A 14,504-nucleotide genomic window follows, 5' to 3' on the forward strand; every position below is an offset into this window, starting at 1 on the left:
GCACACCCCCTACTGGGGATGTGCCCACAACCAAGGCACATGCCCATGACCGGAATTGAAACTGGGACCCCTCAGTCCTCAGGCCAATGCTCTATCCACTGAGCCAAACCGGTCAGGGCTATTAGGTAAGATTTGACACTTGTTGTCAAGAGAGAGAATACTCAACTATCCTCTTACAAATAGAAGCAAAGATTTTAAAAGTGTGATGTATTTAAAGAAAATTATATGCATGAAATGTTTCTGGTTGAAAATCAATTTTCTGATTCAAGTTAGTATTTGGAAAGCATGCTAAATATAACTTACTGGCAAGTTCTGGGGTTTTGGGCTTACATTTTTTTAAAAATAAAATATACTGATAGATATATGGCCTGTGACTATGTTTTAGGATATTAAAAGAATTTTTACAAGTGTTGCTTGATTTTTTCATTGGCCAGTTCTAAAAGTCTTGAAAAAGTAAAACACTTTTGAAATTTTAATAACATGCAGACACTCTGTACTTTTCCCCCAGTATTGTTAAGATAATAACTAAGACTGTTTAGTAAAAAATTCTGTAGTGTGTCATCAACAATCTGGGAAATAACCAGAATCCAAAGACAAATTTAGAAAATATGTTCTTCAAATAAAAAGCACATTAATTGGTAAGTTTTAGGAATTCTGCTGAATTTTGAAGCTACTGAGAACTTTGAAATATAATTATTTTTCCAGGGTTTTGACATTAATTTGTTAAAAAATCACTTTATGTTTTACATAAAATATATTTTATTGAAACGTGTTTTGTTGACAAGTGCCCAGTTTCCATGAAATACAATAAATGTTAAAAGAACACTTTCAGTTTATAGATTAAGAACTTACAAGTTTTATACTTATTTATTGTTGAGATTTTCCTGTTGAAACATAGGGGTGAGTTGGAGAATTGCCAAGGGAAAGTAGGATGTTTTGAGTAGTACAGATAACAGAACTTTTTAAAGGTAAGAAGTGCACTAAGTCCCACACACAGTACAAAGATCCTCTCTACCTGTAGACCTCCCCTGAATTCCCTCCAGCTGCACCTATTACAGCTGTTGCTTTCTTCCCCCTCTATAGACAAGCTCATTTCCTCACAAAAACCAAATTAGCAATTAGCATATTGCCAAACACACTAATTTCTCATTGCTGTGAAAACCAGGAGGTGTTTTTGAAGATGAGGTAATCTTGGAAAAGACCTACATTAACTTGTTTCCTGAAGAAAGAGCTAGCCCATCAAAATGATCACTGATGCAAACATGCATATCAAAAACATGAACTTTATTAGCCTTAGGAAAGGAATAGATAGGTGTAATAGTCCAGAATTTGTAAATCTTTCTTTCATAGTAAATACTAGAGGCCCGGTGCACAAATATTTGTGCACTCGGGGGGTGGGGGGTCCTTCGGCCTGGCCTGTGCCCTCTCGCAGTCTGGGACCCCTTGGGGGATGACCACCTGCTGGCTTGGGCCTGTTCCCTGGGGGTTTGGGCCTTAGATGGCAATCAGACATCCCTCTGGCAGCCTGGCAGCCCTCAGGGGATGTCCACTTGCCAGCGGGGAGCAGACCTAAGCTGCAGTCAGACGTCCTTAGCACTGCTGAGGAGTCAGGAGAGGCTCCCACCACCACCGCTGTACTGGCAGCCATCAGCCTGGCTTGTGGCTGAGCAGAGCTCCTCCATGTGGGAGCTCACTGACCACCAGAGGGCAGCTCCTGCATCGAGCGTCTGCCCCCTGGTGGTCAGTGTGTGTCATAGTGACCAATCATTCCCAGTCTTTCTGCTGTTAGGGTCAGTTTGCATATTACCCTTTTACTATATAGGATAGAGGCCTAGTGCACGGGTGGGGGCCAACTGGTTTGCCTTGAAGGGTGTCCTGAATCAGGGTGGGTGTCCCACTTGGGTGCCTGGCCAGCCTGGGTGAGGGGCTGTTTGCAGCTAGTCACACCCCCTTCAGAGTGGGGGATCCCACTGGGGTGCCTGGCCAGTCTGGGTGAGGGGCTGAGGGCCATTTTCAGGCTGGGAGGCGACTGAAGCTCCCAGCCTCTCTCTCTCTTTTTTTTTTTAATTCTGGGATTTATTTACCTTCTATAATTGAAACATTGTTGCCGTTACTGACGCTCCCAGCTCTGAGGCCACAGCCTGCTGAAAGCAGGTATCTGGAGTTTGTTTAGCTTCTATAATTGAAACATTGTTGCTTCCAGAGCTCAGAGCCGGGCCGCGGCAGGTGGGGAAACTTGGCTTCCTCCATCACTGGAGCAAGCAAGCCTCCTGCTCGCTTCAGATGCGTGGCTGCTGGCCGCCATCTTTGTTGGCAGTTAATTTGCATATCTTGCTGATTAGCCAATGGGAAGCATAGCGGAGGTACGGTTAATTGCCCTTTTTGTCTTTTATTAGATAGGATAAACTGAAACATTTTAAATTGCTTCCACCAGTGAGACCTTTGTTCTATAAAGCTTTATACACACTATATTTACCATGTTTGCCCATACCACCATTATAAGAGTTAAAAATACAATTCATGATATGATGGGAACTGAGCATTCGATTATGGGTCAGTCAGAGTTACATATGAAAGTACATATTTTTGTACTACAAGATTTGTAGTGAGCAAGATGAGAGTCTGTTTTAAACATATAGAGTCTATTTTAAACATATAGTAATTGAAAGAAAATCTGTATACTAGAATGTTAATGTACTTGGGGTAGTGGAAGGATTGTAGTTGTTTCTTAATATTAACAACATGTGTGACGTGGGAAAATGGCTTTATTATTTATCTTGCCAATAAAGTTAGGGCTTAGATGAAATGATCTTTAATGCCTCAGTCAGATGCTATCAATTCTTTTTACCAAGTCATGGCAGGCTAAATGGTGACTGAATAAGTTCTTAAGTGAGTATAAATTTAAATAGAATACCACATTTTGAGGAAGAGATTATTTTGGGTGGGGGCTTAACCAAATAGAAAAAGTAGAAAGTTAGATCACAGACCAGTGTTAATTTTTTATAAGATATGGAGATGATCCTGTTGCTGTGTGTTTGAATTCTTAGAAGATACTGCTTTTGACCACATTTGATTGCATTAATGTTCAAAAAATGCTATCAAGCCAATTATGACATATGTCAACTTTGATGACTCTGCACCAGTGAAATCTTATTTTTCTCTTCCTATGTAAAATTAGAATTTGAGAAGAAAGATAAATTAATGCATTATTATTAGTTGTCAGTGCTTTCAAACATTAAAAGAAAGTCCAAGAGAAAGTCAAACAATTCTTGAGATTCAAAATAATCTTAAACAATGTAAATGTCCCAAATACCACCCCCATTTATTTCAAATATTGGCAGAATGACTTCTGTAAGTTTTTTTTTCTAAAATGGAAATGACATTGAATGGAAAAAATTAGCATAGTATAAAATATTCAAAATGTTAAGCAGCGCAGAATTATCAGAAAAGCAGAGGAGGGAGAGAAGGTGAAATATAATGAATTCACTTGCACTATTTGTCTTTCCAGGTTGCTTCTGAAAGAACAGTCTTCATATCAACCTCATTTGCAGTGTATTTCAAACAAAAGGACTCTTCCAGAATTGCTCTTTTTAGAAAACCTGATAAAGCTTATTTGACACTAGAGGCCTAGTGCACGGGTCTGTTGGCCTGGCCTGTGGGGATCAGGCCCAAACCAGCAGTCTAACATCCCCTGAGGGGACCTGGAGTGCGAGAGGGCATTCTGCAAAGTTGTTGTTGCTTGGCAGCTCAACAACTCATTGAGCATCTGCCCCCTGGTGGTCAGTGTGCGTCATAGCTACCAGATGGTCGGCTGGTCCTAATGGTCGCTTAGGCTTTTATATATATAGACTAGAGGCCCAGTGCATGAAAACTCATGCACTGGAATGGGGGTCCCTCAGCCCAGCCTGCCCCCTCTCACAGTCCGGAAGCCCTCAGGGGCAGGAAGTTAACCAGCGATCAGGGGAAGGTGACACCCCCATCACACTTCTGCAGATACCACTGCTGGCAGCGTAAGCCTTGGCTGTCCCTGGTTACCTGAGCCTTGGGCGGCCCTGGAAGGCTGGGCAGCCGCCATCCAAGGCTTTCCTGTGCCTCGGGCATCGGCGGGGCAGCCTCCACCCGAGGCTGGCCTGCGGCTTGGGCCAGCCCTGGGAGTCTGGGGGGCTGAGGGGACCAAGGGACTCCCCAGCCTTGCTATGTACCTGCCACCCCTGTGGGGCTGAGGGGACTGGGTGCTGCCATCTTGTGGCTGTGGGCACCACCATCTTCGAGGGTAGGGTAGTCAATTAGCATATTCCCTCCTTATTGGCTATTGGCGCTGCCATCTTTGAGGGCGGGGCAGTCAATTAGCATATTCCCTTATTGGCTATGGGCGCCACCATCTTTGTGATGGTGTGAGGGTCAATTAGCATATTCCCTCTTTATTAGATAGGATTATTTTAAAATAGCTAAGGTAATAGAAAGTCTGTGCAATAGCTAAATGCATTTGTAATTATATGAATTATGAATGATAAAACTCTTGATGTTCCATCTCATTAGAAGTCTAAAATGAAATGTTTAGAACTAAATGCCTATCGCTGATTTTTGAAACTAGAGATTTGATGTAAAATAAAACATGCAGATCTGTATTGTATTCTGGTTCTCAGGGAATGCTACTGTACAGGTAGCAGCAGTGTGTTTATTACTCACTCAATAAACTTCCATTAGGTTGCTAACCCTGTAGTTAAGTGCTATGCTAAGTCCTGAGGATACAAAGGTAAGTAAGACTCAGCCACAATTTCCATGCTGTCCTCCATTTGGATGCATTCATTTAAGCAAAGGCCAAATGTGTCATTAGTGCCTACTGCAGAGAAGGATAGAGATTAAAATATTCAGAAAGGACAAGGGTTATAATGCAGCCCTTGTAGCCTTACTCTTCCTACCTTGTTCCTCCTGAAAAAGCTAATAACAAAAAGGAAGAATGAGGTGAAATAAAGCAATATAAACAACCCCTTTGCCAGCAAAGACAGGGAAGAAAATGTTCTAATCCTGTAAGTGGTCATACTTCCTAATCAAACCGAAACTCAGGATAGAGGTATAGTCTCTTCTCAAATTGACTAAGATAAATTATGCACTCCAGGCAGCTTAAAAACCACCATTTCATTGTTATTAATTACAATATTATTAATTTGGACAAATACTTACATGTTATTAACTTGGAGAAATTTATCAAACACAGGTTACCACATTTGAATAGGTACACTATGGGTGACATAGCCACAGATTGTCATTTCAGCCACATAATATGAAGACCTTTCACCTGAAAATAGTTTACTGCCTGGCAGACATATAGAGTCAGGAATTGGGCTTTTTGTTTTTTTTAAGGGAGAATTTGCAAATAGCCACCAACACATATGAACTCACCCACATGATTATGGTTTACTGTTGAGATTGGTAGAAATGGAAAGTTGGAAATCCATTTTCTTTCTGTGTGAAAGAAAATGGCATAGACATTCTAATTCAATGGATGCTTTTGTTTCCTAAGGAGAAAACATTACTTTTTTTTTTTTTTCAGTTCATAATGGAAACTTTGTCTGATAAGAGTGTTTCCATAAAAATCCTTGCCCAAACCAGGAAATCTCACTATAAAGTATTCTTTCTACTTCTAAGGACCTTCTTTTTTACAAGAGTAGAGTACCAACTGTTTTTGTTGCATATTTACTCCTTAGAGTGCAAATAAGAATCTTTCCACTCTAGAACGTTTCCACTACACCACTGGGCAAGCAGGTCTTAGTCCTCTTGTTAGGAGGCAGGCCACGTGTACTGTTTGCATAGTACTGGACTGAGGGTTCATCTCCTCCCATATGCTTTCATTCTGATGCATTGCTTGAGTTTATTTTTTGACCATTTGTAGTCAATAAGAAAATGATGTAAGTGTATATATTACTCTAGTGACATCCTTAGTAATTTTCCCTATTGTTTCAAAGAGAAGTGGTTTGCGTTGTTAGAAAGTCACTGTAATGCTCTAGAATAGCGGTTCTCAACCTGTGGGTCGCGACCCCTTTGGGGTTCGAACGACCCTTTCACAGGGGTCGCCTAACACCATCGGAAAACATATATATAATTACATATTGTTTTTGTGATTAATCACTATGCTTTACTTATGTTCAATTTGTAACAATGAAAATACATCCTGCATATCAGATATTTACATTATGATTCATAACAGTAGCAAAATTACAGTTATGAAGTAGCAACGAAAATAATCTTATGCTTGGGGGTCACCACAACATGGGGAACTGTATTAAAGGGTCACAGCATTAGGAAGGTTGAGAACCACTGCTCTAGAAACTGTGATGAGTTCACCTTTTGGTTCATACTTAGAAATCACCAAAACTAATTTCTCTCTGTGCTTTTTTGTTTGTGTGTTTTGTTTTTCTGTGTTAGGAAATATTGCTATCCTGAGAAGCAACCAGTAGGATCTGAATCTGGTCATGCTTACTTTGAACAAACATTAAAAACTAGTTATGTTAATAAGACTCTAAGGGAGAAAATTCCTATACATGCAGATTGAAAATAACTTATATACAGAACAAGGCTGTGCCTACTTGTTCTATGTAATATTTAATATTGGTAGTTAATAATTTGGAAAAGTCATGCAGCATGATGTCTTGGGATAAGAAACCCAAGGGGAGAAGCAAAAGGCATAGTACCTGGGGAGACTGGCGGGTACTGTCTCACCTCTGTACTACGGCACACCTTTCAGCATAGAGGCTACCATTTCGGCATCCTGCTCCGTGCCCTCTACTATACATATGTAGTTGTAATTCTCATGAAAACTCTCTGAAGTAGGTATTGGTATTTCTTTTTTTTTTAATATTAAGCAAATAAAACAAGATCATGTAACTTCAACGTAATTATAAAACTTTTAAGTGGCTAAGTCATAATTCAAATTCAGTTTCATCAGGCTTCACAGTCTTCATAAATTTCACTCTATCAGCTGCCAGGTCCTCAGAGGTGCTTCCCAGGGGGACAGCCCCACAGAGCACCTTATTTTTCTCTAAGGAAACATATTTAAATTAGAATAAAAGAGGCACATGCATTAAAAGTGCTGGTGAATACTATTGTGAATTCAGGAAATCTAAAGTGAGAATAAAGAAAATTTGTGTCGGTAGCTAGCTGTTTGACACATCTATGATTTCATCTTCAGATGACCGTTCTCTCAACTATTAAAATGTTTACTCTGTCTGAACAATGGAAACAACCCAAGTCATGGTTTCTCAACCTCGGCACCAGTGACATCTTGGACTGGATAATTCTTTGCAGTGGAGCCTGTCATGTGCATTGCAGGATCGTTAGAGGCATCTCTGGTCTCCATCCACTAAATGCCGATAGTACTGTCCCATTGGGACAACCGGGAATGTCTTTAAACATTGCCAAATTAAACTGCCACCAGTTAAAAACTACTACTCGGACTATTAAGCTTCTTACTAAAGACATCTTTAACAGAGACTCCAGAAATGCCACGTGTTTAGGAGAAAAATATCAGAGTTCACGGCTGCTGAACAAAAATCTAAGCACTTGATAACATTTGCATTTATTTTCACAGGAAGTACAAATCCTTTAATGTCAATTCATACCACAGTTGCATACTGCCTTTCCCCACCCTTCACTAATATAAAGACATTGAATTTCTGGAAGGTGAGGCTAGAGAAGTTCATCATTATTATGCCAACACTCTAACAGATGGTCTGCAAAGCTCTTCTTAGGTTTTATTCAATGTCTCTGTGATGTGCCACCATGAGGAGAGAGTACATTAACACACCTGGGTTACACAACCAGGCGTGATGCCCTCTAACGAACAGCGCACATAGGTCTGAATAACTGCTCCTTTGAAGAGCTATACCAGCCACCTTTCAGGGAAAGGAGAGAAGCAGAGAGAAAATCACAAGGGAAGACAAGGACAATGGGCTTACCAGTAGAATGATAAAGGTTTCTCTGCCCAGGAGCATCTGTAATGTTCATACCAAATCCTGAAGCTGAATGGTTTGGACCAGGTCACCCAGCCAGAGCAGGACCAAAGGTACCTGACTTACAGCCTACTTTCATCCACTTGACCATATTTCTTCACTAGTGAGGACAAAGACCATTCCCCTCTGTTACATTTACAATGGTATTCATGATTTTTCCTAAGAGATTCTACAAGGTTTTTTTTTTTTCCTGTTTGCATTTCAACTGCATTGTATGTGATCCATTTCAAGTGTAAGTGAATTGCAAGTGGAAAATTCCCAAGAGCAACTGAGTTGTACTTGACATTTTGGGGTCCTTGTAGCTGAGTGGCTCTCAAAAAGGTCATACACAACTTTGTTGCACTGAAAAATGCCAAGGGCAACTCAGTAGCAATTGAAAATTGAAAGGGAAATTATATTCTACTCCAAATCAGAAACATGGACTCTGAAGAAGGATCTTGGTTCTATTAATTATGTGAGAAAAAATGGGAAATTGTCCTTTGATGTTAAAATATTTCCCCCAATAGGCAATCATCTCTTTGCATGATTTATGAATATAGTTTTAGCACCAATTTATCTATACTATGCACGTGCTCATTTTCTTTCCTTGATTTGTCTTAAATCAAGAATGCTGTCACCAAGAAGCACTGTAAAGCCATGTTAATTTCTCTATATTCTTGAAGCTTAATGAACCTGATCCTTTTCAATATTATATGGAGAAAAAGGTGGGCGAATACAATAACTGAAAGCAAGCAAACTTCAAAAACTTCACATTAAAAAATGAATGACTTTTTTGTGGTTGTTAACATAAAATTAGGTATAGTATAACAGGGATAGAATTTTAAAATATAAGAAACATAGCTCTCAAGTAAAATAATCCATGCATTTGATTGTGCATTAATGTTACATTTTTGGAAGTAGTAGATGGTGGTGATGGTAGAAACAGCTACTCTCTGATATGTTATGCTGTACGAAAGCAGTTAGAATGCTTAGCTATATGTAAATGTCCTAGAATTTTGTCTCACCCTGTGTGGGTCCCCTCTCCACACAACTCAGAGAAACAGTTACTTACATTTCCATGTTTACTAGGAGCCCAGCGTGTGACATCGCACAGCGCCGCCCTGCCTTGACACCCAAACCTGTCCACGCAGAGCTCCAGTGCGCCTGGCCCAGCCCCCAAACCCTCTGGCCTTCTCTGGCTGCTTCAAGCCCTGCCCTCAGTCCCTGGAGTCAGCTGGGGCTGGTCCCACCTTCTCCGGGCTCCCACCCGTCATGGCGCCAGAGGAAAACGTGGAAGCCTCTGCCTGCTGCGCTGTGCTCCTTCCCCTGGGAGGTAGGCCACAGGGCACTCTGAGTGCGAGCGGTGGGTGGTGAAGGACTCGTGAGGGGGGCGCTATGGACTCTCACCCACAGCCTCCCCAGCATGGGATGGTCCCGCCTTCTCCGGGCGCCTCCCTGCTTCTGCCCTATCTCCGAAGCAACACCCCAGCTAATATGCTAATGGACTGGTCGTTCTGTGTTAGGGTGTCCCGACCATTAGCATATTAGTTCTTTATTAGTATATATTACAGGATACGATAAAGGATACAGAGGAACAATCAGATGAAGAGATACATAGGGTGAGGTCTGGGAGGGTCCCAAGCCCATGAGTTGCTGTCCCCATGGGTGTGTATGGATCTGGTTGCCAGTCTGAAAGCTCTCATAATCCCCTCCTTTTGAAATTTTATAGCGGTTTCTTTACCTAGACATGATTGACCATTAACTCCATTTTCAGCCCTTTTCCCTTTTCAAGAGAATGAAGGTTGGGCTGGAAATTCCAAGCTTCTCATCATGGCTTGGTCTTTCCAGTTACTAGCCCCTCATTCAGGAGCCCGCACAGAGTTGTCTCATTAGAACAAAAGACACTCATATTACTCAGGAAATTACAAGGGTTTTGGGAGCTCTGTGTCAGGGGTAAGCATTCTATATAATAAAAGGGTAATATGCAAATTGACCAAATGAGGGAATTACCAGCCACTATGACGTGTACTGACCACCAAGGGGCAGGTGCTCAAGGCAAGAGCTGCTTCCTCATGATCAGTGTGCTCCCACAGGGGGAGCTCTTCTCAGCCAGAAGCCAGGCTCATGGCTGGTGAGCGCAATGACCCACCTCCACGGCAGCACTGATGGCTTAGCCACAGTCAGACATCCCCCTGAGGGCTCCTGGACTGCAAAAGGGTACAGGCCGTGCTGAGGGATGCCCTCCCCAGCCCCCAGTGCACACAGTGCACAAATGTCATGCACCAGGCCTCTGGTATGTGTAATATATATATATATATATATATGTTTAATTATCTCACAAAAGCCAACATGATTTTTCTGTATGACTCTGGTTTGTTTGCCTAGTCCCTTTGCCAGTATTTTCTTGAGTTTCTGAAAGAGTAAGTTGGGATTCTGCATCCTGCTTTCTTCTTTCCTTCCCTACTCCACACCCTTCTTCTTTGGCTACATTAACATACCCTGGGTGCACCTACATTCTGCTACCACTTCAGCGGCAATTCTATTTAATATATTTGTGTGAGCTAGAAAAAAAAGGGAAGATCTGGTGACTTTTACCCTGTGGAATGCAAAGAACTTCAAGAAAGAATTGTTTGACGAGGAAACTACCTTTTATATACTTAAATGTAAAAATAATTTTTTAAAATTATACATAACACTGGTTCCTCTCTGCATATAACACAAATGTTGTGAGGACAAATTAGATTGTGAGTTTGAATTAGAAAGAATTCCTATGAAGTTTTAAGGGTGTCTGGCTTACAAGTACATGAGATAAATAGCCTTTATAACTTTCTTAGAAATTCAAGATTTCTAAGATTCTTTAAAGTTCTTGTGTGTGTGTGTGTGTGTGTGTGTGTGTGTGTATGGCCAGAGTGGCTCAGTGGTTGAGCATCGGCCTATGAATAAGAAGGTCACAGTTCAGTTTCTGGTCACATGCCTAGGTTGCTGCCTTAATCCCCAGTAGGCGGTCTGCAGGAGGCAGCTAATCAATGATTCTCTCTCATCATTGATGTTTCTATCTCCCACTGCCTCTCCCTTTCTCTCTGAAATCAATAAAAGTATATATTTTTAAAAAGAATGTAGCGAAGATAGCCAGATATTTGATCAAATATTAAGCATTCCAGATAGCACAAGCAACAAATGAAGATAATAAAGACAACATGAGAATTGAAGAAAAATAAAAATTCCCCAAATTTAAAAATAAAAGCAAAATGAAATAAAAACAACAACCAAACTTTTGAATTATACTGCACCGCCCCCCCCCCCCCATTAAAAAAAGAATAGTACACCAAAGAAGAAACAGAGAACAAGAAAGAGCTTATAGCAAATAAGACTATGGCAGCCAATTGAAGGATGAGAAGGTAAAGTGCGAAGAGGCGAACCACACAACAGGAGAGTCTGTACTTGTGGTCCAGAGAACTCCAGGTTCAGGACAGAGAAGATGATGTACCTCCTCAATGATTGCTAAAATATAACCAAGATCATCCAGAACTGCAGGAAGGCTGGCTGAGTGGAAATTCTACAACTAGAAGGAAAGAGAAAAGCACACTGAGACTTGGAGGAGGTGTGGAAGTGCAGAGGCACAGAGGCACACACGGCAAGGGCTGGCAACTGAGGACACGGCTGTCTTTTTGAATCGGGAGGGAGTCACAAGCCCCCGACTGCTTTGAACTCCAGTTCTGGGTGAGTCTCTGGGGACCCAGACTCATACAGGGAGAAACTGGACTGTCTGGCAGCGGGCAGAACTCGGAACTCGAGGGCGGCTTTCTCTCAGAGGTGCTTGCAGCGATTACCAGGACAGTGAGATGAGGGGCCCCTTAGGGCAGGGCTGAGGATCAGCCATAGCTGCTTGCTCCTCCCTGTTAATTCCCTGAGAGCCCGCCCCAGCCAAACTGCAACAGAGGCTTTTGCATATAAATGCCCTGGCCCTTTGCAACCTGAAAATTACCTAACAAACTGGAGCTAGGCCAGACAGACCCAGAACTTCTAAGAGAAGGCCCAAGGCCCCACAGCAGCTTTCATTGCTTCACAGCCGGGCCTCATTTGGGCACCTCCAAACCCCAAACAAGGAAGGGGAATCTGCAGATCTCTTCATAGATACTGCTGGGTAGCCTCAGACAGAGGCTAAATTAGCACCTCCTTAGATCCAAGAGCCAGTGTACCCAGTGGTCAGATTGTGACCATCCAATGACAACTCCTCAGATCCATAAGGGACACACTCAGGGGGCAGACTCAGTGAGCACCAAAGTCCCACTGAAGCAAGTCTTGCCCCAGAAGGGTGTCTTCAGCACAGTACTCCCACCGTAGACACAGCTGACTCTCACAGCCAATTGGCCTGGAGGTCAATTCCTCCCAGTGATACCTACAACAATCAAGGCTTAACTACAAGACTATGCACAAAGCCCACAAAGGGGTGCACCAAGAGTGTCCACCTCAGGTAATTGGGGAGGCTGAGCCACTGGGCCCTATAGGACACCTAGCACACAAAGCCACTCTACCAACACAGGGAAGCATAAAAAATGTGGAGACAAAGAACCAGGACACAAATGACAGAAATGGAGGAAAGCAAATGACTGGATATAGAGTTCAAAACCACACTTTTAAGGTTTTTCAAGAATTTTCTAGAAACCGCCGATAAATTTAGTAAGACCCTCAAAAGTCTGGTGAGACCGCCGATAAATGTAGTGAGACCCTCAAGAAATCCAATGAGACCCTCGAGGTATGAAAAAGGACCAACTAGAAATTAAGCATACACTGACTGAAATAAAGGATATTATACAGAGTTCCAACAGCAGACTAGAGGATTGCAAGAATCAAGTTAAAGATTTGAAATACGAAGAAGCAAAAAACACCCAACCGGGAAAGCAAAATGAAAAAAGAATCCAAAAATACGAAGATAGTGTAAGGAGCCTCTGGGACAGCTTCAAGTGTACCAACATCCGAATTATAGGGATGCCAGAAGAAGAGAGAGAGCAAGATATTGAAAACCTATTTGAAGAAATAATGACAGAAAACTTCCCCTACCTGGTGAAAAAAATAGACTTACAAGTCCAGGAAGCACACAGAACCCCAGACAAAAGGAATCCAAAGATGACCACAACAAGACACATCATAATTAAAATGCTGAGAGCAAAAGACAAAGAGAGAATCTTAAAAGCAGCAAGAGAAAGACAATCAGTTACCTACAAGGGAGTACCCATACGACTGTCAGCTGATTTCTCCACAGAAACTTTGCAGGCCAGAAGGGAGTGGCAAGAAATATTCAAAGTGATGAATACCAAGAACCTACAACCAAGATTACTTTATCCAACAAAGCTCTCATTCAGAATTGAAGGTCAGATAAAGAGCTTCACAGATAGGGAAAAGCTAAAGGAGTTCATCACCACCAAACCAGTATTATATGAAATGCTGAAAGGTATCCTTTAAGAAGAGGAAGAAGAAGAAAATAAAGATACAAATTATGAATAACAAATACACATCTATCAACAAGGGAATCTAAAAATCAAGTGAATAAATAATCTGATGAACAGAATAAACTGGTGATTATAATAGAATCAGGGGCATAGAAAGGGAGTGAACAGACTATTCTTGGTGGGGGAAGGGGTGTGGGGGATGCGGGAATAGACTGGACAAAAATCGTGCACCTATGGATGAGGACAGTGGGGGAGGGGGAGGGCAGAGGGTGGAGTGGGAACCAGGTGGAGGGGAGCTATGGGGGGAAAAAAGAGGAACAACTGTAATAATCTGAACAATAAAGATTTAATTAAAAAAATAAAAATAAAATATAACCAAATTATTGTATTAAGCTACATCTATGTTCTTGTTTTAAAAATATTCATTGGTAAATAGCAACCTTGTCAAAGAGCCAGTAATATTCTCAAGGTCACTATGACAATCTGAGAATTTCTAATTACAGCTTCTCCCCTGCCTTAATAATCTAGATAATTGTTCCAGCACATTTAATTTTAGCTGAAACATTTAAAAAATGTGTCATCATTTCCTATTTTTTAATAGTTTCTTGAACATTATCAGCAGCAGGTAACTGTTAACTAAGTATATTATATACTGGTAAATAACATATATACTGTCTTAATTTTCTTATACAAGTTTCTCAATACATACAGCTTAAGTAATAGAATGGTTTCTTTTGAACCTATTAAGCACAGATAAGTAACTGTGCTCCTTTTGGGTGGATATATGGTATATATATCTAAATTTTTTGTTTTGATAGCTGACTTGGATTATTTCAATGTATAATGTATTGCCTCTCAGCTTTAGTTATCACCCAAATGTTTTTTTAGATTCCAAACATTTTGTTCAAAAATCTCTAATAAAAGTTCACATTGTACTCTGTATTATTTGCATATTTGTTGCCTAGAAACTCTCCTGAGATGGAGACATTGTTTTATTCCATATTCTCAGTTCTTAGGATGGCATCTTAGCCCCAAAAGGCACTGAGGAATAAAAGTCCTCTCCTAG

The 14,504-nt window shown here is 41.2% G+C and overlaps 1 protein-coding gene across 1 annotated transcript in view; it reads right to left on the minus strand.

Moving 5' to 3' along the window:
- BANK1 (B cell scaffold protein with ankyrin repeats 1) overlaps window positions 1-14,504 on the minus strand; it is a 326,025-nt gene that overhangs the window by 33,512 nt on the left and 278,009 nt on the right. The gene's annotated exons all lie outside the window — the stretch shown is intronic.

This window comes from Myotis nattereri, assembly GCF_964212035.1.
Source record: "Myotis nattereri genome assembly, chromosome: 1".
Lineage (NCBI taxonomy): Eukaryota > Metazoa > Chordata > Mammalia > Chiroptera > Vespertilionidae > Myotis > Myotis nattereri.